Genomic DNA, 11,983 nt, shown 5'->3' with positions numbered 1-11,983 from the left:
CAATTAAAGTTGATTTCTGTAGCCGAAGAAGTATTGTACAGGTCAATTAAATTTGATTTCTGTAACAGGGGAATAATGGGAAACCAAAATTTTTCAAAGGATTGTGTGTCTGCAGACGAAAATAATAAAGAATGAATACAGAGAACGAAAAGAGACAATATAAATATATTTTGTTGGCCAGTGAATGGCATTGTTTGTACTATTATCAACAAATTGCGCAGATGTTTAAATGAAAGAGGGGTCTTTTTCTGTGGGATTGATAAGCTCAGGGAGCGCCGTCTCGTGTGTTTTTGAATCCCACAGGGAAACATACCTTACGTTAATATGGGTCAAAAGAATTCTGTTGAGGGAAAGGAGGGTCCCGCTGCATTAATTTTTACCATTGCCAGGACAGAAGTTAAAATAATAACAAGTGAAAAAGAAAGTGACTAGGAAAGAAATAGCAAGTGAATTTGCCGATAGATAATCAAGGCATATGATGGTGTTGAGGAAGTAGATATTGAGGGTTATTTTTATGAAAGGTTTATATGCAGAATTTGGGATACAATTAGAGACTGTGTATATTGTTTGGAAGGGACAGAAAGTGTTTGGAAGAGACAGAAAGTGTTTGGAAGGGACAGAAAGTGTTGGGGTAGGGACAGAAAGTGTTATAATTGTAAAAAAAGGCAGGACATTTTTGCTAGTAATTGCAGTGCAGCCTTAACAGAGAGAAGAGAACAGAAAAGAATGGAAGTAGCCCTGTAACTGGTAAAAAATTAAAAGGTTTGTTTGTACTGGCCACACGAATAGGTCTTTTAAACCAGAAAATATTCTTTTTCCTTCTGTTCTAATGGCAACTAGAAAGAGAATCAGAATAACAGCAGCACAGACCGCGCCCCAAAAAAACCTTTTCTCCAAAGGAATGTGCAAACAAAAATACGAAAAGTTAACTCAAAAGCTCCGGAGCAAAAAAAAAATAGTTTTAAAAGCATGTTATTTATGAGAAGTTGAGTGGCTGTGTAGGAGATAAGTTTGTGTCTATGTTCTTTGTGTGTCTGTATTGTGGTTTCTGTATTGTGTGTAAACCAGTAAAAACAAGTCAATTGCATTTCTATAGGATTAGGGATATGTTGCAAAGAGATTTTAAGCTCGCACGTATTGTTTAAATTATATATGGTGTGTTCATAAGTTGATCTAACCTCAGTTTAGTTAAATTGTCCTATTTTTATTTTTCAGAGGCCATATTTTTTTTTTAAGAGGCCATATTTTTATTTTTGAGAGGCCATATTTTTATTTTTGAGAGGCCATATTTTTATTTTTAAGAGGCCCTATTTTTATTTTTGAGAGGCCATTTTTTTATTTTTGAGAGGCCATTTTTTTTAAGAGGCCATATTTTTATTTTTGAGAGGCCATATTTTTATTTTTGAGAGGCCATATTTTTATTTTTGAGGCCATTTTTTTTAAGAGGCCATATTTTTATTTTTGAGAGGCCATATTTTTATTTTTGAGAGGCCATATTTTTATTTTTGAGAGGTCATATTTTTATTTTTAAGAGGCCATATTTTTATTTTTTGAGAGGCCATAATTTTTTTCATTTTTATTGCTGTGGAGAGAGCTCCATTTTTAACTTTGAGCTGAAGTTTCAATTTAGTAATTAATATTTAGAAGACTGAGAAGCTGTTTTGTTATCTGCTCTGCACTCTCAAGGTGTTTTTGGCGAAACGCCCGGGCTGGCTAATTGCCAAGATAAAAAAGCGCTGAAATTTTTCTCTGAGTGTCTTTTAAAAATAACGCTGTCAGTGTGTTCGGCACTGTGCAAAGAGATTATATTACAAGAATTTAGTGTGAAGTCCTATACAAAAGCATTTGACTATTATCTGAATATGTGATGTATTTTATAACTTTTAACCATTTATTTTTTCCATAGGTGTCCTATTTTATTATAAGCAGTAGTTACTGTTAAAATCACTGTATAATATATAATTCTAATTCTGCTGATTAAGCAAACAACATCCTAGTTGCTAATTTATTTATTTGTAGAATGTTTTGCCAGGAAGTGGTGCATTGCGAGTCACCTCTTGTTTTTGGGTGTTTCCTGGGTATAGAGTTAAAGGACAGGTGATACATAGTTACATAAGTGAGCAGGGTATATATTATATGCAAGGCATTTCACATTTTTAGCAGAATAGTTACAATGGAGTGTTTGGGGTGGAGGCCAGACTGGAATTGGCTAGGGGCATTTGTCTTAGTATAGTAATTGTTTAATTGGGAGTGAACACATTTTTGTCCATGACTTTGGATAGTATTGTATTGTAGTGTATGACTTTATTTATATATAGCGTCAAAAATGTACTCAGCACTTCACAAAGAATCAGTAGAGGGAATTATAATAGAATAGTAAGTGCTTCAAAATCAGACAAAAGGAAAGGAAATCCCTGCCCTGAAGAGCTTACAATCTAAGGTTTGAGGGAATTTACAGAGATAGCAGGTGAGGGAATAAGTGCTGTAGATGGCAGTGCTTGGCTACAATGGGTGGTAGGAGTGACTGTTTGTGGGATAATAGCCATGAGTGCAGGCTATTGGGATGCTTAATTTGTGGGGCAAGTTTTAAGGTTAGTTAGTATTTAATGAAAAGGTTGATACCATTTGCATTGGAGAAGATGACAGTGAGGAATGAATGAGAGCAAGTGTGTATGGGGAGAAGAGAGATTGGTCTGTAGTTTGAGACAGTGTTTTTGTCCCCACTTTTGAAGATTGGGACAGCTCTGGTAGTTTTCCAGGTCTTAGGAATGTGGCGTGTAGAAAAGATAGAGTTGATTATGGAAGCAATTGGTTTAACAATGGCTGAGGCCCAAAGTCTTAGGAAGTTAGATTGTAGTACAGCCAAGTCCACATTAGCTGCTTAGTTTTAAATATAAGAAGCATTAATAGGAGATACCTCTGTCTATATGCGGATGTTAAGACAGTAGTTAACACATTGATTCAAGAATTTATTCCTAGGTATAAATTATCACCCTATGAGACACTTATGGGATGACTTATGACTATCAGTAGTTCAAAGGAACAAATTAAGGACCATCTATTGGTAATAAAACAATTAATAAGTATTGTATGCCACTAATATATTTTTTGAGTCTCTCTAGGCGTGAGGTATGATAAAAGTGCACCTACGTGAGACAGCATTAAAGGTCAAGTAGTTCCTAAACAAGCATGCTCTTCATCCCAGGTGAAAAGGCCCATACTAACCATTAATACCGCAATTAAACTGTCAGAGATTCCTGGATCCACGTGGCTCACATAAAACTAATTTCAGCTCCACCAAAGGCCAAAGTCATCTAAAGCACAGCCGCATCAAGTTAACGTATTGAACGAGGAAAATAAGATACCAGGCAGAGGCCTGATCTTATCAGGAACATTTCATTTTTTCAAAGACTCAATATTTTTATTCTTTTATAGTGTGTATAAGCTAGACTTTTAAGATGTATGCACCATTGGGTCTGCGAAGGTATAACCCACAAAGAGATGACAGGATTGTCATGATGATGCTCTACAGAGCCTTGTCAGCAATACTCATCTGCCTGTGTTCCTTATACATTGCAGATATCTATCACCATGGTCAAGGTAACACTACACTAAGCATCTCACCCACAAACATAATAGAATGTTGTGCTAATTCTCAAAATATATGATGGTAGAGATAGATGCCATTTTCTTTAGCTAGCAGCAGAAAGGTCACTTGCCTAAAATAAGGTTTTTAGCATTTTTTTATCCATTTTTACACACTAGCAACACCAATCATTTATGGGTCAAGTACCTCCAACAACCAGAAACAAGAGAAAAACACCAAATATTGCATGGCTGAAAAGTAGTTTAAAGAACAATTTTGGGTTAGTTTAGTTCTAAATGTAGGAGGTGGGTTACATATGACAGGCTTAATACATTAACAGATGTGTTAGATGATGTCCTCAATCGCACCACTACAGCTATTGCATCACTAAACCAAGAACAGGCTCAGATCAGGCTTATGGCCTTATAAAATAGAATGGCTTTAAATTAAATTTTAGCATCAAACAAGGTGTATGTGCCCTAATTAAAGAACAATGTTGTGTTTTCATCCAAGATCAGAGTAGCAAGATACAGCATGAGTTAGACAAGAAAGAAATTCAAGAAAGACTTAGGAAAGAAGGTGACACAGACTGGGACCTTTTGGGGCTGGGTGGATTGGTAGGATCACTAGGAGCAACATTTTTGAATGCGGTATGTGTGTGCTTGTGATACTCGTTGTCATCTATGTCTTTGTGCACGTTTGGCAAAGGCATGATCCACAAATGTGCTACCCCCTCTGCAGACATAATGCCATTGTTTGCAGAACCAATTTACAGCAGTCCCTTGAAGAAAGAAGATGCCAAGTACAGTGTTCTAACTCTGGAAAATAATTTGGCCGCAACGCCATACGAGATTATGACTACATTTGGCAGGCACCCTCGTGAATTGTTCTATACCCTCAAGCAGCATTATGAGATGATGGAGCACCCCTGTGCCTCCCAACGTGTTTCTGGACTAAAATCATGCTAATAATTCTCAAAAAACAATGTTTTAAAGAATCAGAGGAGGGACTGACGAAGTTGAGACATTAGGGGCTCTGACGTAACAGCATTAGGGTCAAAGCAGCCATTTTGTTTAACTATTTTTAGTCCGCCATCTTGTCTTTGTGAGTTTTAATATCATCTTTCTATGTGAAGAAATCTGTGTTAAAGAGAGAATGGAATGTTTTCGCTCCTAGCTGACTTTATTGATCTTTCCTCATCCAATCAGCTTCAGCTTCAAATTAAAAGTGTAAACAGGCCAGATATTATGAGAAGCCTGTAAGATAAGCTCAGTTTCTCATACAATGTGCCAAGTGGCAGAACTCACATCACATTTAACCCCATAATGATTTTTAGCTTACATACAGTTATTCAGTATTATTATGTATTACAAAATGACATCAGATTTAGTATTGTTATGTATTACAAAATGAGGTCATATTTAGTGACGTGCAAGCCCCCCCATAAAGGGGTGGAGCTTTAGGTTTTAGGGTATAAATATATGGCATACCGTGTTATCTGGGAGACAGCTTTTTGAGAGCATTTGATAACTGAATCTTTGTTGTAACATTTTTACAGCAGTTATTTAAAAACCAGATAAAAATAGTGTCAATTACAGTGATCCATTGTAAATAACCTTGGTTGCTGAAGACATTATCAAATGTAGGCGTTTAAGAATTAAAATCTCGAAAAAGAATGTTTTGGCCATTATTCTACATTGCTATGCCTGCACAATTGTTGAATGGACATACACTGAACAGCATGTCAAGTCTTTATACTAAACCGGACTGTAGTTCTACATATTTAATTTTTACTGCAATGAATGCTGGAACAGATAAGAAGGCAACTTTAGCAGAGATATATGGCTACATCATTGACAACTTTGATTCCTTCAAATTTTCATCGAACCATCATGGGTGGAAGCTTTCGATAAGGCAAACTTTTACAAATGACGGTTGCTTTTTTTTCGCACCGCCCCATCTCCGGGAAGTACAAGAGGGTATTATTCAGTGCTAGAGGGAGGTTGAAGGTAGAACCAAAAGAACCTATGTGCACTCACTACTGACCAATTGAGGGCTGGAAAGATTAAATTCTAGGGTCTGGGATCCCTATATAGCCACTCACTAATAATACTGACTAAAATAATTTCTTAAACATATATGAGAAAATACAAACATAATGCAAGGTAAAATAACAGGGCCTGCTCATTCATGAAACCCACTAAAGAGTTCTCTGATCCTAAAATTTCCAAAGTCCACAGGATCAAGGACTTTATCAATTGCTTAACTACCGGTGTGGTATATCTCATCTCATGTAGATGCGGTATGCGTTACATGGGGAAAACCCACACAGCCCTTAAAGTAAGGCTACTAGAACACATAGGCTCGATAAGAAACCAGCAGGATACTCCAGTGGCCCGTCATGTTACGGAGTATCATAACAGTGATTCTCACTATCTTACCTTCTGTGGATTGAACACATCAACTGGGACAGGAGACTAATGCAGCGGAAGTGCCAGTGGATTTGTACTCTACTGACACTTCAACCAGATGGACTAAATGAAGGCTATATTTATTAATCATTTTTATAAGACCGTTCACACTTGTGATCCTCATCTATTACCTGTTATCTCTAATGCTCAGATACCTTACAGTCCTAACAAGGTCCTAACAGTCTAGACAGGAAGTCATCCCTCTCCGGATTATTAGACCAACGAGTTATCACACATGTTGAGGGGTCATCTGGGGATCAAGGGATACAGTGGAGTCTTCTACTCCCCCGGATCCGTTTTGACTTCTAGAGGTAGACCCATGTAATGTCATACAGTCCTACACCTCTACACATCTTGTGACTTAACGTTCACCATACATTACTCCTGGCCAATAATTACCAATTTATAGAGGTAGGAGTTTTGGCTTGCTACTGTCTGTATATAGGTTGGGTTGTATACGCTATCCCACATTTATACACTAATATCTGAGCAATTATTGGTATATTGCTAAATTGGTATTTAGCTAATGGTTAGCACACAGGTGTCAGAATCCTAGTCCCATACCTTCATGACCTCTTTGCACGTATATGTAATTCACAGTTGTGAGCCATATGTATCAACACCACTTTAGATGTGTTAAATATAATGTGGAAAGTAACTTCTTTATTATAATGATAGCATTCAATTTAAATCGACCAATCCCAGTTCCTATACACAAAGGCAGGGATATACATAACCTAGTACTATAGGCTTAAGGGGTATGATGAGCTCCGTTCGTTTATGCCTGAGAAGCTAGAAGGAAGGGCTTTACTGACACCAGTGCCGCCTTTCTCCTCCGTGATTGGTCACGGAGTTTCTACACCCCCCTACAATGCGTATATAAGGCACCGGGACTGATTAATCATCACTCCTTACACCTTGACAAAGCGCTGAGTAAGGCGCGAAACGTACATCAGCTTTTACGACGTCACCACGGTGACATCAGAAAGGAGTGCGACAGTGGAGAACTGAGAGAGACCACGCCTGAATGTACTACATTCGTCCTCACTTATCAGGTCGTATTTGGCTCAACGTGTCTGTTGCAGGGTACATGCAACCACACGCGGGTTTTCTTGATAAGGCTTATTTATTGAGCCTTAAAAATTACAGCACACAAAAACAAAACAGCTTCTTGTCAGCATACAAAAACAAAATAGCTTCTCTTCAGCATAGAAAAACAAGACAGCTTCTTTTCAGCATGCAGGACACAGACAGTTCATCAAACATGTACTTTGAAAACAGACCTTGTAGCAGTAATCTTCCTTCAGCATTTCACTCCTGTCTCCTGACCAGCTAGCCTGCATGTGTGTACAGCTTGGGGTTTTTAAAACACCTTGATTATGCAGCTGGGACCACTCTAATTGTCAGGAGCTTCCCAGCTGAAAATTAACCTCGTCACTGCTGCACTGCATACCTACACATACGTCTGCCAGGCATATAGCTGGTGACGTTCATTCACCCTGTCACATTCGTCACCTGTTAGTGTGTGGCTGAGGCAACTCACGGCTGAAGCCAGACCATCCACCCCTTCTCTAGAAAAGAAATCAGCATTGGCATTTTAATTTCCAGGCCTGTGCTGAATCTCAAACGAGAAGGGTTGGAGGGCCATATATCACCTGGTCAAGGTAGCATTGGAGTCTTTCATGGTATTTAACCAGTTTAATGGAGCATGGTCTGTTACCAATGTAAAATGGACTCCTGCCAGGTAGTGCCTCAAGGCCTCGATTGCCCACTTTACTGCGAGACACTCCTTCTCAATTACTGAGTAGTTTTTTTCCCTTGGAAACAATTTCCTACTCAGAAAAAGGATCGGATGTTCCACTCCCTCAAACTGTTGCGAGATCACTGCCCCTAACCCTATCTCTGAGGCATCAGTTTGTACAATAAAAGGCTTATCGAAGTCTGGGCTTCTAAGGACGGGATCCTCTGATAGACACCTTTTTACCTCCTATAAGGCTCTCTGGCACTCCCTTGACCATACAACTTGTGTAGGGGCACACTTTTTTGTGAGGTCTGGTAGTGGGGCTGCAACTTCCGAGTAGTTGGGGATGAACCTCCGATAGTACCCTGCTAAACCCAACAGGGAGCGTAACTGCGTTTTTGTTCGGGGGGTCGGAACTTCTTTCAGGGCAGCTACCTTATCGGCTAGTGGCCTTACTTTTCCACCACCCACTGCATACCCCAGGTACTTGGTTTCCGCCTTACCTAAGGCACATTTCTTAGGTTTGCTGTGAGCCCTGCCTCTCTTAGCGACTTGAGGACCGCTTTCAGCCTATTTAGATGGGCCCGCCAGTGTTTACTATAAATGACAATGTCATCTAGATAGGCCGTGGCATAAGCCCTCTGAGGTCTCAGTACTTTATCCATGAGATTCTGAAATGTGGCTGGGGCTCCATGCAGTCCAAATGGCATTGTCACAAACTGGTATAAACCCATGGCAGTGGCAAAGGCTGTTTTGCACTTGGACTTTTCCTCTAAAGGTATTTGCCAGTATCCTTTTGTTAAGTGCAGCGTGGATATATATTCCGCGTTACCAAGGGCATCAATTAACTCGTCCACCCTTGGCATCGGATATGCGTCAAACTTGGATACCGCATTGACATTTTGGAGGTCCACACAAAATCTTACCTTTCCATCGGGTTTAGGGACCATAATTAGTGGACTACACCACTCACTGCATGATTCCTCAATCACGCCTAAATGTAACATTTCTTGTACCTCCTTCTCTACCAGGGCCTTACAGCTTTCAGGCAACCTGTAAGGATGAGAACGTACTTTTACCCAAGGTGCTGTATCTATCACATGGGAAACTAAATTATTTTGCCCTGGTAAATCAGAAAAAACATCATTGAATTGTGTAACTATTTCAAACAAGTCCCCTTTTTGTTCAGAGGACAACTGTCTACCATTGGGATTTTATCATCACCCACGATGTTCTCCCGTGGGTGCTGAGGACCCAGGTCCATTTCCTCCTCCACCGGGTGGATGAAAAGAGACCACTGCACCTTCCAGGGTTTCAGCAAGTTCAAATGGTAAATTTGTTTACCCTTCCTGGACCCTGGTTGAGCGATCTCGTAATCCACATCACCCGTGCGGCGGAGTACTTCGAATTGGCCCTGCCATTTGGCTAGGAGTTTGCTCTCACAACTGGGTAACAACAACATCACCTGATCTCCTGGGTGAAACACTCTCATACGAGCATTTTGATTGTAATGTCTCTTCTGACTGTCCTGGGCTGATCTAAGATTCTCCCTAGCCAAATGGCCGACCACATTCAGGCGCTTCCTAAGGTCCAATACATATTGCAGGGTATTCTTAGAAGGGGGCCGCTGTTCCTCCCAGGACTCCTTTAGGAGGTCTAGGATACCCTGGGGTTGGCGGCCATACAGCAGTTCAAATGGAGAGAATCCCGTAGAGGCCTGGGGAACTTCCCGCACTGCAAACAGCAGAAAAGGGAAAAGTTCATCCCAGGCTCTCTTCTCTGAATCTACAAATTTCTCAGCATCCCCTTTAGAGTTTGGTTAAATCTTTCCACCAATCCGTCAGTCTGTGGATGGTAGACCAATGTCCGAACAGACTTGACCGCTAGTCATTTTATGACATCCTGCATCAGTTTAGCCATAACATTTGTACCTTGGTCTGTCAATTAAACCTGGGGAAGTCCAACCCGTGAGAACAGCTCCAACAACTTGTTGGCTACTTGCTTCGCCGTTGCTGTTCTCAGGGGGAACGCCTCAGGATATCTTGTTGCATAGTCAACTATTACAAGAATAAACCTGTGTCCTTTCGCAGAAGGTTCTAGAGGTCCTACCAAGTCTACCCCAATCCTCTCAAAGGGAACTGACACCAAGGGTAGAGGAACCAAAGGGGCTGGTTTTTGTCCCTTCGGACTAGTTAGCTGGCACTCCGGACATGCCGTACATAACTTAGCAATATCACTATGCATCCCTGGCCAATATAATCGGGTCGAAATACGGTCCAATGTTTTATCCCTGCCAAGGTGACCACCCCAAGGGACAGTATGGGCTAGAGTGAACACAGATTTAACAAACGCCTTGGGAACCAATATCTGTCTGGTGACCTCCCCTGTTTGTGTCTGCCTATTCACCCTCTACAGGATATCATTTGATAATTCAAAATGGGGGAATACTATCACCCCCTGTGCATTCAATATCTGCTCATCAATTTTTACCACTTTATCATACTGTCTAGCAAGGACTGGTCTTCCCTTTGCCTCTGGCGAAAATCAGGGAGGTATAGGTCTGGTATATCTCCAGGGCCCATATCCCCCTCCCTCTGGCTATCCCCAGCCATCACTTGTGACTTCTGGCTACTAGAATGGTCACCTTGAGACCCAGATTTCTGCAACCAGTCCGGTTTGTCAGAGCGTCTTTGCTTCCGAGTCTTTTGAACCCGGTGTCTACTGGGGAAAAGGTCTGCCGAGAAGGGGAACAGTTTACCAGGGTTCTCCTGAGCCATAGAATAAGGATCCTCGTGAGAGACTGGAGCCATTAGGTCCGAAAAGAAAGGCCAGTCCCAGCCAAGCACAACGGGGGCAGGGAGCCAAGGAGCGACTCCTACTTCGAGGTAGGCCTCCTGACCTTTTACCTGTAGCCGGATTTTGGCCGTCGGATACCGTTTTACATCGCCATGTATACATTCTATACTCCATGGGGAGTCAAAGGAACACACGTTAGGCGGTAACAGTTCCTGGAAGACCAAAGTTTTCCCAGAACCTGAATCTACAAGGGCCTGGACGGTTTTACCCCCAATCTGGGCTGGAAGTAGCCAGGGCTTATAATTTTCTCCAGTGAAGGCCGAGGTGACGGTTCTGCTGAAGGAACAATCCACCTGTGGACAGTCCACATGCCGGTGGCCTTGTTCTACGCAGGCGGAACATGGAGAGGGTTCCCTCGAGGGAGGATGCCGCGAATAACGTCCCGCTGGACTGGATACTGGAGACCAGGCATCTGGTGGGTCCTGTGGGCGACGTCCTCGGAAGTTCCTCTCATTTGGCGACAGGCCGACATCAGTAAGTTGATGAGGTTCTCGGCGGTGTCCGGCGTTTGGACCTCTCCCTTGTTGGAAGGACTGCTCCTTTCGTGGCACTTGGCGGTTGCGTATGGAGGGGCCGTAGTTTCCCCGTTGGTCCGGTCTCCCTCTTTGGGTGTCCGCAAGCGCCGGTACAGCCGGATCCGTCGGGTCTAAGACACTCGCCTGGTCCTCGGCCCCAAGGAAGTTCTCAACGAGTCGGACCACCAAAGCTAGGGTATCAGCAGCATGGCGTTTTACCCAAGAGCATGCAGAAGGGGTTATTACTTATAGGAATTGTTCCAACACAACTTGTTCAAGAACAGTCTCCTTAGTGTGTTGCTCAGGTTGTATCCAGCGGTTACACAAGTCCAATAACCACTGAGCTAGGACCCGGGGTCTCATCTTAGAGGTGTACTTCAGGTTCCGGAACTGCTGCCGGTAGGTCTCTGGGGTCAGACCTAAGCGATCCAGTATCGCGGCTTTTACTTGTTTGTAATCCATTGCCTGGTCTGCTGGGAAGGCCTGATATGCGGCCTGGGCTTCTCCTAAGAGGAGTGGGGCCAAAGCGTTTGCCAGCGGTCTGCAGACCAGCCCTGGGCTTCGGCAACGCTTTCAAACGTCAGTAGAAAAGCCTCTGGATCCTCGTTCGGAGCCATTTTCCTCAGGAGGACCGGGGGTTTGTTCGCAAGTTCTGGACTGACAGAACCCTGGAATTGGGTCAGCAGCCTGGCCATCCACTCATCCTGTGATGCCTGCTGCTGGGTTAGGATCTGGGTTTGCTGCTGCAATAGTCTTTCATCTTTCTCTGCCTGTAGTTGGGCCTGCTCGCACAGAAATTCTTTTAAAATTTTTT

Source organism: Ascaphus truei, chromosome 2, assembly GCF_040206685.1.
Source record: "Ascaphus truei isolate aAscTru1 chromosome 2, aAscTru1.hap1, whole genome shotgun sequence".
Taxonomy (NCBI): Eukaryota; Metazoa; Chordata; class Amphibia; order Anura; family Ascaphidae; genus Ascaphus; species Ascaphus truei.
Note: the sequence above shows the minus strand (reverse complement) of the source record.